The sequence below is a fragment of the Denticeps clupeoides genome, chromosome 7 (genome assembly GCF_900700375.1).
Source record: "Denticeps clupeoides chromosome 7, fDenClu1.1, whole genome shotgun sequence".
NCBI lineage: Eukaryota > Metazoa > Chordata > Actinopteri > Clupeiformes > Denticipitidae > Denticeps > Denticeps clupeoides.
Window position 1 is genome coordinate 189,497 of NC_041713.1, and position 21,180 is coordinate 210,676.

Sequence of the window (21,180 nt, forward strand, 5' to 3'; positions counted from 1 at the left end):
AGGGATATTCTATAATAATACAGGGATATTATATAACAATACAGGGATATTATATAATATTACAGAGATATTATATGAGGATACAGGGATATTCTATAACAATACAGGGATATTCTATAATATTACATGGATATTATATAAGAATACATGGATATTCTATAATAATACAGGGTTATTATATAATATTACAGAGATATTATATGAGGATACAGGGATATTATATAACAATACAGGGATATTCTATAATATTACAGGGATATTCTATAATAATACAGGGATATTATATAACAATACAGGGATATTATATAATATTACAGAGATATTATATGAGGATACAGGGATATTCTATAATAATACAGGGATATTATATAATATTACAGAGATATTATATGAGGATACAGGGATATTCTATAATAATACAGGGATATTATATAAGAATACAGGGATATTATATAAGGATACAGGGATATTATATAATAATACAGGGATATTCTATAACAATACAGGTATATTATATAATATTACAGGGATATTATTATATAAGGATACAGGGATATTATATAATAATACAGGGATATTCTATAACAATACAGGGATATTAAATAATATTACAGGGATATTATATAAGGATACAGGGATATTCTACAAGAATACAGGGATATTATATAACAATACAGGGATATTCTATAATATTACAGGGATATTATATAAGAACACAGGGATATTCTATAATAATACAGGGATATTATATAATATTACAGGGATATTATATAATAATACATGGATATTAAATAATATTACAGGGATATTATATAAGAATACATGGATATTCTATAATAATACAGGGATATTATATAATATTACAGAGATATTATATGAGGATACAGGGATATTCTATAACAATACAGGTATATTCTATAATATTACAGGGATATTTTATAATATTACAGGGATATTATATAAGAATACATGGATATTCTATAATAATACAGGGATAATATATAAGGATACAGGGATATTCTACAAGAATACAGGGATATTATATAATAATACAGGGATATTATATAACAATACAGGGATATTCTATAATATTACAGGGATATTATATAACAATACAGGGATATTATATAATACTAGAAACAAAAATCCCCAGGGGAAATTTTGATGGGTCTGTCCGGGCATTGGTCACAGCCGCGGGCATGTAATTTGTAAAATGGGAATTCTTTACAGTGGTACTGCAGTATCACTTCAAAGAAGTTTTATTTTACAAATGCTACCAATGCTAAAATTAGCGATCAATACATTCCAATGGGAAATGACCCTGTTTCAGCGTTAATAGCTCGGCCAGGCCCAGTCCGATCGCTTATAAAAGTAATAGCACACCTCACGCAACAAAGCTCTAATTTTTGATATATAGCACGCGGGTGTGCGTGCTTCGGTACGACCCGCATTAATTGCCGAAAAAAGGCTGAAATAAATAATAATAATAACTAGAAGCCAAAATTCCAGGGGAAATTTTGATGGGCCTGTCCGGGCGTTTTTCGTAGGAGCGCGGGCATGGTAACATCAAAAATGCTAACAGGGCTTGGCCAAGGTGCTTCACATGAAATTTGGTGACGTTTGGAGCATGTTTAAAAATTAGCATGTTAGCATGCTAATGCTAGCATGCTAACATCAGAAACGCTAACAGGGCGTGTCCAAGATGCGTGACGTTAAATTTGGTGATGTTTGGAGCATGTTTAACAATTAGCATGTTAGCATGCTAACGCTAACATCAAAAACGGTAACAGGGCGTGGCCGAGATGCGTCACTGTAAATTTGGTGACATTTGGAGCATGTTTAAAAATTAGCATGTTAGCATGCTAATGCTAGCATGCTAACATCAGAAACGCTAACAGGGCGTGTCCAAGATGCGTGACGTTAAATTTGGTGATGTTTGGAGCATGTTTAACAATTAGCATGTTAGCATGCTAACGCTAACATCAAAAACGGTAACAGGGCGTGGCCAAGTTGCGTCACTGTAAATTTGGTGACGTTTGGAGCATGTTTAAAAATTAGCATGTTAGCATGCTAATGCTAACATCAAAACCGCTAACAGGGTGTGGCCGAGATGAGTCATGTTAGATTTGGTGATGTTTGGACAATGTCCCTAATAAAGCAGCCAAAGGACCAGGGGGTCTTAATAATGTGGATGATTGTCATCCTAATGAAGCTGCTGGTTTAATCTGCCATTGAATTACAGTGCTGTCGCTGCTGCTGTATCAGTACCCCTTGTAGGACCCCCTTTGCTGGCAATGACACAGTAGCAGTACCACTTAAAAGGGGCCCCATTTTACCAATGCTACCAGTGCTAAAACTAGCATTCAATACATTTCAATGGGAAATGACCGTGTTTGATCGTTAATAGCTCGGCCACGCCCACTCCGATCGCTTATAAAAGTAATAGCACACCTCACACAATAAAGAACTAATTTTTGATATGTAGCACGCCGGTGTGCGTGCTTCGGTACGACCCGCATTAAGTGCCGAAAAAAGGCTGAAATAATAATAATAATAACTAGAAGCCAAAATTCCAGGGGAAATTTTGATGGGCCTGTCCGGGCATTGGTCACAGCCGCGGGTGTAGCCTCCTGAACTGGTGTCAACTTTAAGAGCGGGCGGTCCTATTAAAATGGTCGATGGGTCAGGCACACCCATGCAGTCGTGATGTTTGAATGATGTTGAAAAATTAGCAATTTAACATTCTAAAGCTAGCATGCTAACGTCAAAAATGCTAACAGGGCGTGGCCAAGAAGGATGTTGCCATAAGAGCATGATTCAAAATGAAGTGGCAGCTTTTTGATTGTGTTGAAGGACAGTTATAGTCTTATTCTGTAGGATTTAATTCTTTCCATTAGAAATGCATTGAATGTTTGAGCGTTAATAACTCGGCCACGCCCAGTCCGATCGCTTATAAAAGTAATAGCACACCTCACACAATATAGTACTAATTTTTTATATGCAGCAAGCCAGTGTGCGTGCTTCGGTACGACCCGCATTAATTGCCGAAATGTGGAAAAACACAATAGTAACGTTAACACTAGAAGCCAAAATTCCAGGGGAAATTTTGATGGGCCTGTCCGGGCGTTTTTCGTAGGAGCGCGGGCATGCTAACATCAAAAATGCTAACAGGGCTTGGCCAAGGTGCTTGACATGAAATTTGGTGTTGTTTGGAGCATGTTTAAAAATTAGCATGTTAACATGCTAATGCTAGCATGCTAACATCGAAAACGCTAACCGGGTGTGGCCAAGATGCGTCACTGTAAATTTGGTCACGTTTGGAGCATGTTTAAAAAATTAGCATGTTAGCATGCTAATGCTAGCATGCTAACATCAGAAACGCTAACAGGGCGTGTCCAAGATGCGTGACGTTAAATTTGGTGATGTTTGGAGCATGTTTAACAATTAGCATGTTAGCATGCTAATGCTAACATCAAAAATGTTAACAGGGCGTGGCCGAGATGCGTCACTGTAAATTTGGTGACGTTTGGAGCATGTTTAAAAAATTAGCATGTTAGCATGCTAATGCTAGCATGCTAACATCAGAAACGCTAACAGGGCGTGTCCAAGATGCGTGACGTTAAATTTGGTGATGTTTGGAGCATGTTTAACAATTAGCATGTTAGCATGCTAACGCTAACATAAAAAATGGTAACAGGGCGTGGCCAAGATGAGTCACTGTAAATTTGGTGACGTTTGGAGCATGTTTAAAAATTAGCATGTTAGCATGCTAATGCTAACATCAAAAACGGTAACAGGGCGTGGCCAAGATGCGTCACTGTAAATTTGGTGACGTTTGGAGCATGTTTAAAAATTAGCATGTTAGCATGCTAATGCTAACATCAAAACCGCTAACAGGGTGTGGCCGAGATGAGTCATGTTAGATTTGGTGATGTTTGGACAATGTCCCTAATAAAGCAGCCAAAGGACCAGGGGGTCTTAATAATGTGGATGATTGTCATCCTAATGAAGCTGCTGGTTTAATCTGCCATTGAATTACAGTGCTGTCGCTGCTGCTGTATCAGTACCCCTTGTAGGACCCCCTTTGCTGGCAATGACACAGTAGCAGTACCACTTAAAAGGGGCCCCATTTTACCAATGCTACCAGTGCTAAAACTAGCATTCAATACATTTCAATGGGAAATGACCCTGTTTGATCGTTAATAGCTCGGCCACGCCCAGTCCGATCGCTTATAAAAGTAATAGCACACCTCACACAATAAAGAACTAATTTTTGATATGTAGCACGCCGGTGTGCGTGCTTCGGTACGACCCGCATTAAGTGCCGAAAAAAGGCTGAAATAATAATAATAAATAAATTTTTGTTTTTCCCATTGACACTTTTTTGTTTTTTCAAATTTGTGCATAATCCGTAAATCAGACAGAGACAAACCATACGTCAAAAATTAGGTCTTGATGAGATCTACGAGACACCATTAAAAACTTTTTTCTATGTCAAACCATCTGGACACAAAGTCCAAAAAAGTCCAATTTTGGACTAGGATAAGATACGCGTTCCGAAAACGCTTTTTGGCGAATTGCGCGCGGACCGTAAATCCGGCCGAGCCGAGCCATACGTCAAACCGTGCGGAAGGAAAAGCCGCACGACCTGATATGAGACTTGTGTGTGTGCTGTGAAGCGTTTGTTCGCAAATCTTAAGAAACCAAATTTTTTCACACTTTTAATGTTTTGATCACAATTTGTGGCCCTCCTGTAGTCCCCAAACAAGCAATCAATACGTCATTTTGTGCGGAGAGGTCAGGCCTTCGGCCTGACCTCTCCGTTTTTTTTGTGCGTCTCACGGCCTTAGCGTGGCAGCCACAAATGCGAGACATGGCATTTTTGCCCTTCTTCCCTATTTCCCATGTTTTCCTGACCACTGTTGGTGGTAGCAACACATCCAATATGTCAGATTGTGTGTCTCGGCGAGGCCTACGGCCTCGCCTCGACTCCCGTGTCTCTAGCTTTTACGGCTGGTCACTGGGAGCCAAAAACGTGTTCCCAGCACGATAGTAAACGGTACTTTTTACACTTTGAACCCGATTTGTGGGCGGGCCGTACGACCTACCAAAATAAACAATACGTCATATTGTGCGGAGTGGTCAGGCCTTCGGCCTGACCACTCCGTTGTTTCTGTACGTTTCACGGTTTTTGCGTGGCAGCCTTGAACGTAAGACGTGTCCTTTTTTGCTGCTCCCAGCACAATAGTAAGTGGTCTGTCATGCTGACAGGCCCAAACTAGAAGCCAAAATTCCAGGGGAAATTTTGATGGGCCTGTCCGGGCGTTTTTCGTAGGAGCGCGGGCATGCTAACATCAAAAATGCTAACAGGGCTTGGCCAAGGTGCTTCACATGAAATTTGGTGTTGTTTGGAGCATGTTTAAAAATTAGCATGTTAACATGCTAATGCTAGCATGCTAACATCAAAAACGCTAACAGGGCGTGTCCAAGATGCGTGACGTTAAATTTGGTGATGTTTGGAGCATGTTTAACAATTAGCATGTTAGCATGCTAATGCTAACATCAAAAATGTTAACAGGGCGTGGCCGAGATGCGTCACTGTAAATTTGGTGACGTTTGGAGCATGTTTAAAAAATTAGCATGTTAGCATGCTAATGCTAGCATGCTAACATCAGAAACGCTAACAGGGCGTGTCCAAGATGCGTGACGTTAAATTTGGTGATGTTTGGAGCATGTTTAAAAATTAGCATGTTAGCATGCTAATGCTAACATCAAAAACGGTAACAGGGCGTGGCCAAGATGCGTCACTGTAAATTTGGTGACGTTTGGAGCATGTTTAAAAATTAGCATGTTAGCATGCTAATGCTAACATCAAAACCGCTAACAGGGTGTGGCCGAGATGAGTCATGTTAGATTTGGTGATGTTTGGACAATGTCCCTAATAAAGCAGCCAAAGGACCAGGGGGTCTTAATAATGTGGATGATTGTCATCCTAATGAAGCTGCTGGTTTAATCTGCCATTGAATCACAGTGCTGTCGCTGCTGCTGTATCAGTACCCCTTGTAGGACCCCCTTTGCTGGCAATGACACAGTAGCAGTACCACTTAAAAGGGGCCCCATTTTACCAATGCTACCAGTGCTAAAACTAGCATTCAATACATTTCAATGGGAAATGACCCTGTTTGATCGTTAATAGCTCGGCCACGCCCAGTCCGATCGCTTATAAAAGTAATAGCACACCTCACGCAACAAAGCTCTAATTTTTGATATATAACACGCGGGTGTGCGTGCTTCGGTACGACCCGCATTAATTGCCGAAAAAAGGCTGAAATAATAAATAATAAATAAATAAACTTTTTTCGCGCATTTACACTTTTTTGTTTTCCCAAATTTGTGCATGATCCGTAAGTCAGACGGCGATAAACCATACGTCAAATCGTCGGCCTTGGCGAGATCTACGAGACGACATCAATATCTTCTTTGTATGTCAAACCGTCTTGACACAAACTCAAAAAAAGTCCAATTTTGGGCTAGAATAATAAACGCGTTCCGAAAACGCTTTTTGGCTAATTGCGCGCGGACCGTAAATCCGGCCGAGCCGAGCCATACGTCAAACCGTGCGTAACGACAAGCCGCACGATTTGATACGAGAGTCGTGTGTGTGCTGTGAAGCGTTTCATCGCAAATTCTTGGAAACCAGATTTTTTCACACTTTTAATGTTTTGGACGCGATTTGTGGCCCTCCTGTAATCCCCAAAGAAGCAACCAATACGTCATTGTGTGTGGAGAGGTCAGGCCTTCGGCCTGACCTCTCCGTTTTTTTTGTGCGTCTCACGGCCTTAGCGTGGCAGCCACAAATGCGAGACATGGCCTTTTTGGCCTCCTTCCCTATTTCCCATGTTTTCCTGACCACTGTTGGCGGTAGCAACACATCCAATATGTCAGATCGTGTGTCTCGGCGAGGCCTTCGGCCTCGCCTCGACTCCCGTGTCTCTAGCTTTTATGGCTGGTCACAGGGAGCTGAAAACCTCTTCCTCTGCGCAACAGTAAACCGTACTTTTTACGCTTTGAACCCGATTTGTGGGCGGGCCGTGCGACCTACCAAAACAAAAAATATATCATCGTGTGCGGAGTGGTCAGGCCTTCGGCCTGACCACTCCGTTGTTTCTGTGCGTTTCACGGTCTTATCGTGGCGGCCTTGGACGTAAGACGTGTCCTTTTATTGCCTTTTTCCCGGTTTTCCGGCTTTTTCCGGGTTTTCCAAACCCCCGTTGGTGCCACCGACTCGTCCCATACGTCGGATCGTAAGACTCGGCGAGGCCTTCGGCCCCGCCTCGATTTTCGGGTCGCTAGCTTCAACGGTTAGCCTCAGGGAGCCAAAAACGCGTTCCCGGCACGATGGTAAACGGTACTTTTTACACGTTTTAACCCGATTTGTGGCCGGGCCGTACGACCTACCAAAGCAAAAAATATATCATCGTGTGCGGAGTGGTCAGGCCTTCGGCCTGACCACTCCGTTGTTTCTTTACGTTTGACGGTCTTCGCGTGGCGGTCTTTAACGTGAGACATGTTCTTTTTTGCCATTCTCAGCACAATAATAAATGGTCTGTCTTCCTGACAGACCCAACTAGAAACAAAAATCCCCAGGGGAAATTTTGATGGGTCTGTCCGGGCATTGGTCACAGCTGCGGGCATTGGTCACAGCTGCGGGCATGGAATTTGTAAAATGGGGCGGGTGTAGCCTCCTGAACTGGTGTCTTCTTTAAGGCCTTCGGCCTGACCTCTCCTTTGTTTCTGTGCGTTTCACGGTCTTTGCGTGGCAGCCTTGAACGTAAGTTATGTCCTTTTTTGCACTTTTAGTGGTTTGGTCACGATCTGTGGCCCTCCTGTAGTCCTCAATGAAGCAACCAATATGTCATTTTGTGAGGAGAGGTCAGGCCTTCGGCCTGACCTCTCCTTTTTTTCTGTGCGTTTCACGGTCTTGAACGAAAGTTATGTCCTTTTTTGCACTTTTAATGGTTTGGTCACGATCTGTGGCCCTCCTGTAGTCCTCAATGAAGCAACCAATATGTCATTTTGTGAGGAGAGGTCAGGCCGAAGTTCAGGCATTGGTCACAGCCGCGGGCATGTAATTTGTAAAATGGGAATTCTTTAATGTGGTACTGCAGTATCACTTCAAAGAAGTTTTTTTTTACAAATGCTACCAATGCTAAAATTAGCGATCAATACATTCCAATGGGAAATGACCCTGTTTCAGCGTTAATAGCTCGGCCAGGCCCAGTCCGATCGCTTATAAAAGTAATAGCACACCTCACGCAACAAAGCTCTAATTTTTGATATATAACACGCGGGTGTGCGTGCTTCGGTACGACCCGCATTAATTGCCGAAAAAAGGCTGAAATAATAAATAATAAATAAATAAACTTTTTTCGCGCATTTACACTTTTTTGTTTTCCCAAATTTGTGCATGATCCGTAAGTCAGACGGCGATAAACCATACGTCAAATCGTCGGCCTTGGCGAGATCTACGAGACGACATCAATATCTTCTTTGTATGTCAAACCGTCTTGACACAAACTCAAAAAAAGTCCAATTTTGGGCTAGAATAATAAACGCGTTCCGAAAACGCTTTTTGGCTAATTGCGCGCGGACCGTAAATCCGGCCGAGCCGAGCCATACGTCAAACCGTGCGTAACGACAAGCCGCACGATTTGATACGAGAGTCGTGTGTGTGCTGTGAAGCGTTTCATCGCAAATTCTTGGAAACCAGATTTTTTCACACTTTTAATGTTTTGGACGCGATTTGTGGCCCTCCTGTAATCCCCAAAGAAGCAACCAATACGTCATTGTGTGTGGAGAGGTCAGGCCTTCGGCCTGACCTCTCCGTTTTTTTTGTGCGTCTCACGGCCTTAGCGTGGCAGCCACAAATGCGAGACATGGCCTTTTTGGCCTCCTTCCCTATTTCCCATGTTTTCCTGACCACTGTTGGCGGTAGCAACACATCCAATATGTCAGATCGTGTGTCTCGGCGAGGCCTTCGGCCTCGCCTCGACTCCCGTGTCTCTAGCTTTTATGGCTGGTCACAGGGAGCTGAAAACCTCTTCCTCTGCGCAACAGTAAACCGCACTTTTTACGCTTTGAACCCGATTTGTGGGCGGGCCGTGCAACCTACCAAAACAAAAAATATATCATCGTGTGCGGAGTGGTCAGGCCTTCGGCCTGACCACTCCGTTGTTTCTGTGCGTTTCACGGTCTTATCGTGGCGGCCTTGGACGTAAGACGTGTCCTTTTATTGCCTTTTTCCCGGTTTTCCGGCTTTTCCCGGGTTTTCCAAACCCCCGTTGGTGCCACCGACTCGTCCCATACGTCGGATCGTAAGACTCGGCGAGGCCTTCGGCCTCGCCTCGATTTTCGGGTCGCTAGCTTCAACGGTTTGCCTCGGGGAGCCAAAAACGCGTTCCCGGCACGATGGTAAACGGTACTTTTTACACGTTTTAACACGATTTGTGGCCGGGCCGTACGACCTACCAAAACAAAAAATATATCATCGTGTGCGGAGTGGTCAGGCCTTCGGCCTGACCACTCCGTTGTTTCTTTACGTTTGACGGTCTTCGCGTGGCGGTCTTTAACGTGAGACATGTTCTTTTTTGCCATTCATAGCACAATAATAAATGGTCTGTCTTCCTGACAGACCCAACTAGAAGCCAAAATTCCAAGAGAAATTTTGATGGGCCTGTCCGGGCATTGGTCACAGCCGCGGGTGTAGCCTCCTGAACTGGTGTCAACTTTAAGAGCGGGCGGTCCTATTAAAATGGCCGATGGGTCAGGCACACCCATGCAGTCGTGATGTTTGAAAGATGTTGAAAAATGAGCATTTTAACATTCTAAAGCTAGCATGCTAACGTCAAAAATGCTAACAGGGCGTGGCCAAGAAGGATGTTGCCATAAGAGCATGATTCAAAATGAAGTGGCAGCTTTTTGATTGTGTTGAAGGACAGTTATAGTCTTATTCTGTAGGATTTAATTCTTTCCATTAGAAATGCATTGAATGTTTGAGCGTTAATAACTCGGCCACGCCCAGTCTGATCGCTTATAAAAGTAATAGCACACCTCACACAATATAGTACTAATTTTTTATATGCAGCAAGCCAGTGTGCGTGCTTCGGTACGACCCGCATTAATTGCCGAAATGTGGAAAAACACAATAGTAACGTTAACACTAGAAGCCAAAATTCCAGGGGAAATTTTGATGGGCCTGTCCGGGCGTTTTTCGTAGGAGCGCGGGCATGCTAACATCAAAAATGCTAACAGGGCTTGGCCAAGGTGCTTCACATGAAATTTGGTGACGTTTGGAGCATGTTTAAAAATTAGCATGTTAGCATGCTAACATCAGAAACGCTAACAGGGCGTGTCCAAGATGCGTGACGTTAAATTTGGTGATGTTTGGAGCATGTTTAACAATTAGCATGTTAGCATGCTAACGCTAACATCAAAAACGGTAACAGGGCGTGGCCAAGATGCGTCACTGTAAATTTGGTGACGTTTGGAGCATGTTTAAAAATTAGCATGTTAGCATGCTAATGCTAGCATGCTAACATCAGAAACGCTAACAGGGCGTGTCCAAGATGCGTGACGTTAAATTTGGTGATGTTTGGAGCATGTTTAACAATTAGCATGTTAGCATGCTAACGCTAACATAAAAAATGGTAACAGGGCGTGGCCGAGATGAGTCACTGTAAATTTGGTGACGTTTGGAGCATGTTTAAAAATTAGCATGTTCGCATGCTAATGCTAACATCAAAAACGGTAACAGGGCGTGGCCAAGATGCGTCACTGTAAATTTGGTGACGTTTGGAGCATGTTTAAAAATTAGCATGTTAGCATGCTAATGCTAACATCAAAACCGCTAACAGGGTGTGGCCGAGATGAGTCATGTTAGATTTGGTGATGTTTGGACAATGTCCCTAATAAAGCAGCCAAAGGACCAGGGGGTCTTAATAATGTGGATGATTGTCATCCTAATGAAGCTGCTGGTTTAATCTGCCATTGAATTACAGTGCTGGCGCTGCTGCTGTATCAGTACCCCTTGTAGGACCCCCTTTGCTGGCAATGACACAGTAGCAGTACCACTTAAAAGGGGCCCCATTTTACCAATGCTACCAGTGCTAAAACTAGCATTCAATACATTTCAATGGGAAATGACCGTGTTTGATCGTTAATAGCTCGGCCACGCCCACTCCGATCGCTTATAAAAGTAATAGCACACCTCACACAATAAAGAACTAATTTTTGATATGTAGCACGCCGGTGTGCGTGCTTCGGTACGACCCGCATTAAGTGCCGAAAAAAGGCTGAAATAATAATAATAATAAACTAGAAGCCAAAATTCCAGGGGAAATTTTGATGGGCCTGTCCGGGCGTTTTTCGTAGGAGCGCGGGCATGGTAACATCAAAAATGCTAACAGGGCTTGGCCAAGGTGCTTCACATGAAATTTGGTGACGTTTGGAGCATGTTTAAAAATTAGCATGTTAGCATGCTAATGCTAGCATGCTAACATCAGAAACGCTAACAGGGCGTGTCCAAGATGCGTGACGTTAAATTTGGTGATGTTTGGAGCATGTTTAACAATTAGCATGTTAGCATGCTAACGCTAACATCAAAAACGGTAACAGGGCGTGGCCGAGATGCGTCACTGTAAATTTGGTGACATTTGGAGCATGTTTAAAAATTAGCATGTTAGCATGCTAATGCTAGCATGCTAACATCAGAAACGCTAACAGGGCGTGTCCAAGATGCGTGACGTTAAATTTGGTGATGTTTGGAGCATGTTTAACAATTAGCATGTTAGCATGCTAACGCTAACATCAAAAACGGTAACAGGGCGTGGCCAAGTTGCGTCACTGTAAATTTGGTGACGTTTGGAGCATGTTTAAAAATTAGCATGTTAGCATGCTAATGCTAACATCAAAACCGCTAACAGGGTGTGGCCGAGATGAGTCATGTTAGATTTGGTGATGTTTGGACAATGTCCCTAATAAAGCAGCCAAAGGACCAGGGGGTCTTAATAATGTGGATGATTGTCATCCTAATGAAGCTGCTGGTTTAATCTGCCATTGAATTACAGTGCTGTCGCTGCTGCTGTATCAGTACCCCTTGTAGGACCCCCTTTGCTGGCAATGACACAGTAGCAGTACCACTTAAAAGGGGCCCCATTTTACCAATGCTACCAGTGCTAAAACTAGCATTCAATACATTTCAATGGGAAATGACCGTGTTTGATCGTTAATAGCTCGGCCACGCCCACTCCGATCGCTTATAAAAGTAATAGCACACCTCACACAATAAAGAACTAATTTTTGATATGTAGCACGCCGGTGTGCGTGCTTCGGTACGACCCGCATTAAGTGCCGAAAAAAGGCTGAAATAATAATAATAATAACTAGAAGCCAAAATTCCAGGGGAAATTTTGATGGGCCTGTCCGGGCATTGGTCACAGCCGCGGGTGTAGCCTCCTGAACTGGTGTCAACTTTAAGAGCGGGCGGTCCTATTAAAATGGTCGATGGGTCAGGCACACCCATGCAGTCGTGATGTTTGAATGATGTTGAAAAATTAGCAATTTAACATTCTAAAGCTAGCATGCTAACGTCAAAAATGCTAACAGGGCGTGGCCAAGAAGGATGTTGCCATAAGAGCATGATTCAAAATGAAGTGGCAGCTTTTTGATTGTGTTGAAGGACAGTTATAGTCTTATTCTGTAGGATTTAATTCTTTCCATTAGAAATGCATTGAATGTTTGAGCGTTAATAACTCGGCCACGCCCAGTCCGATCGCTTATAAAAGTAATAGCACACCTCACACAATATAGTACTAATTTTTTATATGCAGCAAGCCAGTGTGCGTGCTTCGGTACGACCCGCATTAATTGCCGAAATGTGGAAAAACACAATAGTAACGTTAACACTAGAAGCCAAAATTCCAGGGGAAATTTTGATGGGCCTGTCCGGGCGTTTTTCGTAGGAGCGCGGGCATGCTAACATCAAAAATGCTAACAGGGCTTGGCCAAGGTGCTTCACATGAAATTTGGTGACGTTTGGAGCATGTTTAAAAATTAGCATGTTAGCATGCTAATGCTAGCATGCTAACATCAGAAACGCTAACAGGGCGTGTCCAAGATGCGTGACGTTAAATTTGGTGATGTTTGGAGCATGTTTAACAATTAGCATGTTAGCATGCTAACGCTAACATCAAAAATGTTAACAGGGCGTGGCCGAGATGCGTCACTGTAAATTTGGTGACGTTTGGAGCATGTTTTAAAAATTAGCATGTTAGCATGCTAATGCTAGCATGCTAACATCAGAAACGCTAACAGGGCGTGTCCAAGATGCGTGACGTTAAATTTGGTGACGTTTGGAGCATGTTTAACAATTAGCATGTTAGCATGCTAACGCTAACATCAAAAACGGTAACAGGGCGTGGCCGAGATGCGTCACTGTAAATTTGGTGACGTTTGGAGCATGTTTAAAAATTAGCATGTTAGCATGCTAATGCTAACATCAAAACCGCTAACAGGGTGTGGCCGAGATGAGTCATGTTAGATTTGGTGATGTTTGGACAATGTCCCTAATAAAGCAGCCAAAGGACCAGGTGGTCTTAATAATGTGGATGATTGTCATCCTAATGAAGCTGCTGGTTTAATCTGCCATTGAATTACAGTGCTGGCGCTGCTGCTGTATCAGTACCCCTTGTAGGACCCCCTTTGCTGGCAATGACACAGTAGCAGTACCACTTAAAAGGGGCCCCATTTTACCAATGCTACCAGTGCTAAAACTAGCATTCAATACATTTCAATGGGAAATGACCGTGTTTGATCGTTAATAGCTCGGCCACGCCCACTCCGATCGCTTATAAAAGTAATAGCACACCTCACACAATAAAGAACTAATTTTTGATATGTAGCACGCCGGTGTGCGTGCTTCGGTACGACCCGCATTAAGTGCCGAAAAAAGGCTGAAATAATAATAATAATAACTAGAAGCCAAAATTCCAGGGGAAATTTTGATGGGCCTGTCCGGGCGTTTTTCGTAGGAGCGCGGGCATGCTAACATCAAAAATGCTAACAGGGCTTGGCCAAGGTGCTTCACATGAAATTTGGTGACGTTTGGAGCATGTTTAAAAATTAGCATGTTAGCATGCTAATGCTAGCATGCTAACATCAGAAACGCTAACAGGGCGTGTCCAAGATGCGTGACGTTAAATTTGGTGATGTTTGGAGCATGTTTAACAATTAGCATGTTAGCATGCTAACGCTAACATCAAAAACGGTAACAGGGCGTGGCCAAGATGCGTCACTGTAAATTTGGTGACGTTTGGAGCATGTTTAAAAATTAGCATGTTAGCATGCTAATGCTAGCATGCTAACATCAGAAACGCTAACAGGGCGTGTCCAAGATGCGTGACGTTAAATTTGGTGATGTTTGGAGCATGTTTAACAATTAGCATGTTAGCATGCTAACGCTAACATCAAAAACGGTAACAGGGCGTGGCCAAGATGCGTCACTGTAAATTTGGTGACGTTTGGAGCATGTTTAAAAATTAGCATGTTAGCATGCTAATGCTAACATCAAAAACGGTAACAGGGCGTGGCCAAGATGCGTCACTGTAAATTTGGTGACGTTTGGAGCATGTTTAAAAATTAGCATGTTAGCATGCTAATGCTAACATCAAAACCGCTAACAGGGTGTGGCCGAGATGAGTCATGTTAGATTTGGTGATGTTTGGACAATGTCCCTAATAAAGCAGCCAAAGGACCAGGGGGTCTTAATAATGTGGATGATTGTCATCCTAATGAAGCTGCTGGTTTAATCTGCCATTGAATTACAGTGCTGTCGCTGCTGCTGTATCAGTACCCCTTGTAGGACCCCCTTTGCTGGCAATGACACAGTAGCAGTACCACTTAAAAGGGGCCCCATTTTACCAATGCTACCAGTGCTAAAACTAGCATTCAATACATTTCAATGGGAAATGACCGTGTTTGATCGTTAATAGCTCGGCCACGCCCACTCCGATCGCTTATAAAAGTAATAGCACACCTCACACAATAAAGAACTAATTTTTGATATGTAGCACGCCGGTGTGCGTGCTTCGGTACGACCCGCATTAAGTGCCGAAAAAAGGCTGAAATAATAATAATAATAACTAGAAGCCAAAATTCCAGGGGAAATTTTGATGGGCCTGTCCGGGCGTTTTTCGTAGGAGCGCGGGCATGCTAACATCAAAAATGCTAACAGGGCTTGGCCAAGGTGCTTCACATGAAATTTGGTGTTGTTTGGAGCATGTTTAAAAATTAGCATGTTAACATGCTAATGCTAGCATGCTAACATCAAAAACGGTAACAGGGCGTGGCCAAGATGCGTCACTGTAAATTTGGTGACGTTTGGAGCATGTTTAAAAATTAGCATGTTAGCATGCTAATGCTAACATCAAAAACGGTAACAGGGCGTGGCCAAGATGCGTCACTGTAAATTTGGTGACGTTTGGAGCATGTTTAAAAATTAGCATGTTAACATGCTAATGCTAGCATACTAACATCGAAAACGCTAACCGGGTGTGGCCAAGATGCGTCACTGTAAATTTGGTCACGTTTGGAGCATGTTTAAAAAATTAGCATGTTAGCATGCTAATGGTAGCATGCTAACATCAGAAACGCTAACAGGGCGTGTCCAAGATGCGTGACGTTAAATTTGGTGATGTTTGGAGCATGTTTAACAATTAGCATGTTAGCATGCTAATGCTAACATCAAAAATGTTAACAGGGCGTGGCCGAGATGCGTCACTGTAAATTTGGTGACGTTTGGAGCATGTTTAAAAAATTAGCATGTTAGCATGCTAATGCTAGCATGCTAACATCAGAAACGCTAACAGGGCGTGTCCAAGATGCGTGACGTTAAATTTGGTGATGTTTGGAGCATGTTTAAAAATTAGCATGTTAGCATGCTAATGCTAACATCAAAAACGGTAACAGGGCGTGGCCAAGATGCGTCACTGTAAATTTGGTGACGTTTGGAGCATGTTTAAAAATTAGCATGTTAGCATGCTAATGCTAACATCAAAACCGCTAACAGGGTGTGGCCGAGATGAGTCATGTTAGATTTGGTGATGTTTGGACAATGTCCCTAATAAAGCAGCCAAAGGACCAGGGGGTCTTAATAATGTGGATGATTGTCATCCTAATGAAGCTGCTGGTTTAATCTGCCATTGAATCACAGTGCTGTCGCTGCTGCTGTATCAGTACCCCTTGTAGGACCCCCTTTGCTGGCAATGACACAGTAGCAGTACCACTTAAAAGGGGCCCCATTTTACCAATGCTACCAGTGCTAAAACTAGCATTCAATACATTTCAATGGGAAATGACCCTGTTTGATCGTTAATAGCTCGGCCACGCCCAGTCCGATCGCTTATAAAAGTAATAGCACACCTCACACAATAAAGAACTAATTTTTGATATGTAGCACGCCGGTGTGCGTGCTTCGGTACGACCCGCATTAAGTGCCGAAAAAAGGCTGAAATAATAATAATAAATAAATTTTTGTTTTTCCCATTGACACTTTTTTGTTTTTTCAAATTTGTGCATAATCCGTAAATCAGACAGAGACAAACCATACGTCAAAAATTAGGTCTTGATGAGATCTACGAGACACCATTAAAAACTTTTTTCTATGTCAAACCATCTGGACACAAAGTCCAAAAAAGTCCAATTTTGGACTAGGATAAGATACGCGTTCCGAAAACGCTTTTTGGCGAATTGCGCGCGGACCGTAAATCCGGCCGAGCCGAGCCATACGTCAAACCGTGCGGAAGGAAAAGCTGCACGACCTGATATGAGACTTGTGTGTGTGCTGTGAAGCGTTTGATCGCAAATCTTAAGAAACCAAATTTTTTCACACTTTTAATGTTTTGATCACAATTTGTGGCCCTCCTGTAGTCCCCAAACAAGCAATCAATATGTCATTTTGTGCGGAGAGGTCAGGCCTTCGGCCTGACCTCTCCGTTTTTTTTGTGCGTCTCACGGCCTTAGCGTGGCAGCCACAAATGCGAGACATGGCATTTTTGCCCTTCTTCCCTATTTCCCATGTTTTCCTGACCACTGTTGGTGGTAGCAACACATCCAATATGTCAGATTGTGTGTCTCGGCGAGGCCTACGGCCTCGCCTCGACTCCCGTGTCTCTAGCTTTTACGGCTGGTCACTGGGAGCCAAAAACGTGTTCCGAGCACGATAGTAAACGGTACTTTTTACACTTTGAACCCGATTTGTGGGCGGGCCGTACGACCTACCAAAATAAACAATACGTCATATTGTGCGGAGTGGTCAGGCCTTCGGCCTGACCACTCCGTTGTTTCTGTACGTTTCACGGTTTTTGCGTGACAGCCTTGAACGTAAGACGTGTCCTTTTTTGCTGGTTCCAGCACAATAGTAAGTGGTCTGTCATGCTGACAGGCCCAAATAAATAAATTTTTGTTTTTCCCATTGACACTTTTTTGTTTTTTCAAATTTGTGCATAATCCGTAAATCAGACAGAGACAAACCATACGTCAAAAATTAGATCTTGATGAGATCTACGAGACACCATTAAAAACTTTTTTCTATGTCAAACCATCTGGACACAAAGTCCAAAAAAGTCCAATTTTGGACTAGGATAAGATACGCGTTCCGAAAACGCTTTTTGGCGAATTGCGCGCGGACCGTAAATCCGGCCGAGCCGAGCCATACGTCAAACCGTGCGGAAGGAAAAGCCGCACGACCTGATATGAGACTTGTGTGTGTGCTGTGAAGCGTTTGTTCGCAAATCTTAAGAAACCAAATTTTTTCACACTTTTAATGTTTTGATCACAATTTGTGGCCCTCCTGTAGTCCCCAAACAAGCAATCAATACGTCATTTTGTGCGGAGAGGTCAGGCCTTCGGCCTGACCTCTCCGTTTTTTTTGTGCGTCTGACGGCCTTAGCGTGGCAGCCACAAATGCGAGACATGGCATTTTTGCCCTTCTTCCCTATGTCCCATGTTTTCCTGACCACTGTTGCTGGTAGCAACACATCCAATATGTCAGATTGTGTGTCTCGGCGAGGCCTTCGGCCTCGCCTCGACTCCCGTGTCTCTAGCTTTTACGGCTGGTCGCAGGGAGCCAAAAACCTGTTCCCAGAACGATAGTAAACGGTACTTTTTACACTTTGAACCCGATTTGTGGGCGGGCCGTACGACCTACCAAAATAAACAATACGTCATATTGTGCGGAGTGGTCAGGCCTTCGGCCTGACCACTCCGTTGTTTCTGTACGTTTCACGGTTTTTGCGTGGCAGCCTTGAACGTAAGACGTGTCCTTTTTTGCTGGTCCAGCACAATAGTAAGTGGTCTGTCATGCTGACAGGCCCAAATAATAATAAATAAATTTTTTTTTTTCCCATTGACACTTTTTTGTTTTTTCAAATTTGTGCATAATCCGTAAATCAGACAGAGACAAACCATACGTCAAAAATTAGATCTTGATGAGATCTATGAGACACCATTAAAAACTTTTTTCTATGTCAAACCATCTGGACACAAAGTCCAAAAAAGTCCAATTTTGGACTAGGATAAGATACGCGTTCCGAAAACGCTTTTTGGCGAATTGCGCGCGGACCGTAAATCCGGCCGAGCCGAGCCATACGTCAAACCGTGCGGAAGGAAAAGCCGCACGACCTGATATGAGACTTGTGTGTGTGCTGTGAAGCGTTTGTTCGCAAATCTTAAGAAACCAAATTTTTTCACACTTTTAATGTTTTGATCACAATTTGTGGCCCTCCTGTAGTCCCCAAACAAGCAATCAATACGTCATTTTGTGCGGAGAGGTCAGGCCTTCGGCCTGACCTCTCCGTTTTTTTTGTGCGTCTGACGGCCTTAGCGTGGCAGCCACAAATGCGAGACATGGCATTTTTGCCCTTCTTCCCTATGTCCCATGTTTTCCTGACCACTGTTGCTGGTAGCAACACATCCAATATGTCAGATTGTGTGTCTCGGCGAGGCCTTCGGCCTCGCCTCGACTCCCGTGTCTCTAGCTTTTACGGCTGGTCACAGGGAGCCAAAAACCTGTTCCCAGAACGATAGTAAACGGTACTTTTTACACTTTGAACCCGATTTGTGGGCGGGCCGTACGACCTACCAAAATAAACAATACGTCATATTGTGCGGAGTGGTCAGGCCTTCGGCCTGACCACTCCGTTGTTTCTGTACGTTTCACGGTTTTTGCGTGGCAGCCTTGAACGTAAGACGTGTCCTTTTTTGCTGGTCCAGCACAATAGTAAGTGGTCTGTCATGCTGACAGGCCCAAACTAGAAGCCAAAATTCCAGGGGAAATTTTGATGGGCCTGTCCGGGCGTTTTTCGTAGGAGCGCGGGCATGCTAACATCAAAAATGCTAACAGGGCTTGGCCAAGGTGCTTCACATGAAATTTGGTGTTGTTTGGAGCATGTTTAAAAATTAGCATGTTAACATGCTAATGCTAGCATGCTAACATCAAAAACGCTAACAGGGCGTGGCCAAGATGAGTCACTGTAAATTTGGTGACGTTTGGAGCATGTTTAAAAATTAGCATGTTAGCATTCTAATGCTAGCATGCTAACATCAGAAACGCTAACAGGGCGTGTCCAAGATGCGTGACGTTAAATTTGGTGATGTTTGGAGCATGTTTAACAATTAGCATGTTAGCATGCTAATGCTAACATCAAAAACGGTAACAGGGCGTGGCCAAGATGCGTCACTGTAAATTTGGTGACGTTTGGAGCATGTTTAAAAATTAGCATGTTAGCATGCTAATGCTAACATCAAAACCGGTAACAGGGCGTGGCCAAGATGCGTCACTGTAAATTTGGTGACGTTTGGAGCATGTTTAAAAATTAGCATGTTAGCATGCTAATGCTAACATCAAAACCGGTAACAGGGCGTGGCCAAGATGCGTCACTGTAAATTTGGTGACGTTTGGAGCATGTTTAAAAATTAGCATGTTAGCATGCTAATGCTAACATCAAAACCGCTAACAGGGTGTGGCCGAGATGAGTCATGTTAGATTTGGTGATGTTTGGACAATGTCCCTAATAAAGCAGCCAAAGGACCAGGTGGTCTTAATAATGTGGATGATTGTCATCCTAATGAAGCTGCTGGTTTAATCTGCCATTGAATTACAGTGCTGTCGCTGCTGCTGTATCAGTACCCCTTGTAGGACCCCCTTTGCTGGCAATGACACAGTAGCAGTACCACTTAAAAGGGGCCCCATTTTACCAATGCTACCAATGCTAAAATTAGCATTCAATGCATTCTAATGCGAAAATGACCCTGTTTGAACGTTAATAGCTCGGCCACGCCCAGTCCGATCGCTTATAAAAGTAATAGCACACCTCACACAATATAGTACTAATTTTTGATATATAGCACGCCGGTGTGCGTGCTTCGGTACGACCCGCATTAAGTGCCGAAAAAGTCTGAAATAATAATAATAATAACTAGAAGCCAAAATTCCAGGGGAAATTTTGATGGGCCTGTCCGGGCGTTTTTCGTAGGAGCGCGGGCATGCTAACATCAAAAATGCTAACAGGGCTTGGCCAAGGTGCTTCACATGAAATTTGGTGACGTTTGGAGCATGTTTAAAAATTAGCATGTTAGCATGCTAATGCTAGCATGCTAACATCAGAAACGCTAACAGGGCGTGTCCAAGATGCGTGACGTTAAATTTGGTGATGTTTGGAGCATGTTTAACAATTAGCATGTTAGCATGCTAACGCTAACATCAAAAACGGTAACAGGGCGTGGCCGAGATGCGTCACTGTAAATTTGGTGACATTTGGAGCATGTTTAAAAATTAGCATGTTAGCATGCTAATGCTAGCATGCTAACATCAGAAACGCTAACAGGGCGTGTCCAAGATGCGTGACGTTAAATTTGGTGATGTTTGGAGCATGTTTAACAATTAGCATGTTAGCATGCTAACGCTAACATCAAAAACGGTAACAGGGCGTGGCCAAGTTGCGTCACTGTAAATTTGGTGACGTTTGGAGCATGTTTAAAAATTAGCATGTTAGCATGCTAATGCTAACATCAAAACCGCTAACAGGGTGTGGCCGAGATGAGTCATGTTAGATTTGGTGATGTTTG

At 43.2% G+C, this 21,180-nt stretch overlaps 1 protein-coding gene across 4 annotated transcripts in view; it reads right to left on the reverse strand.

Moving 5' to 3' along the window:
• The window catches only part of kcnh6a (potassium voltage-gated channel, subfamily H (eag-related), member 6a), a 68,418-nt gene that overhangs the window by 6,057 nt on the left and 41,181 nt on the right, over positions 1–21,180 (reverse strand). The window lies entirely within an intron of this gene.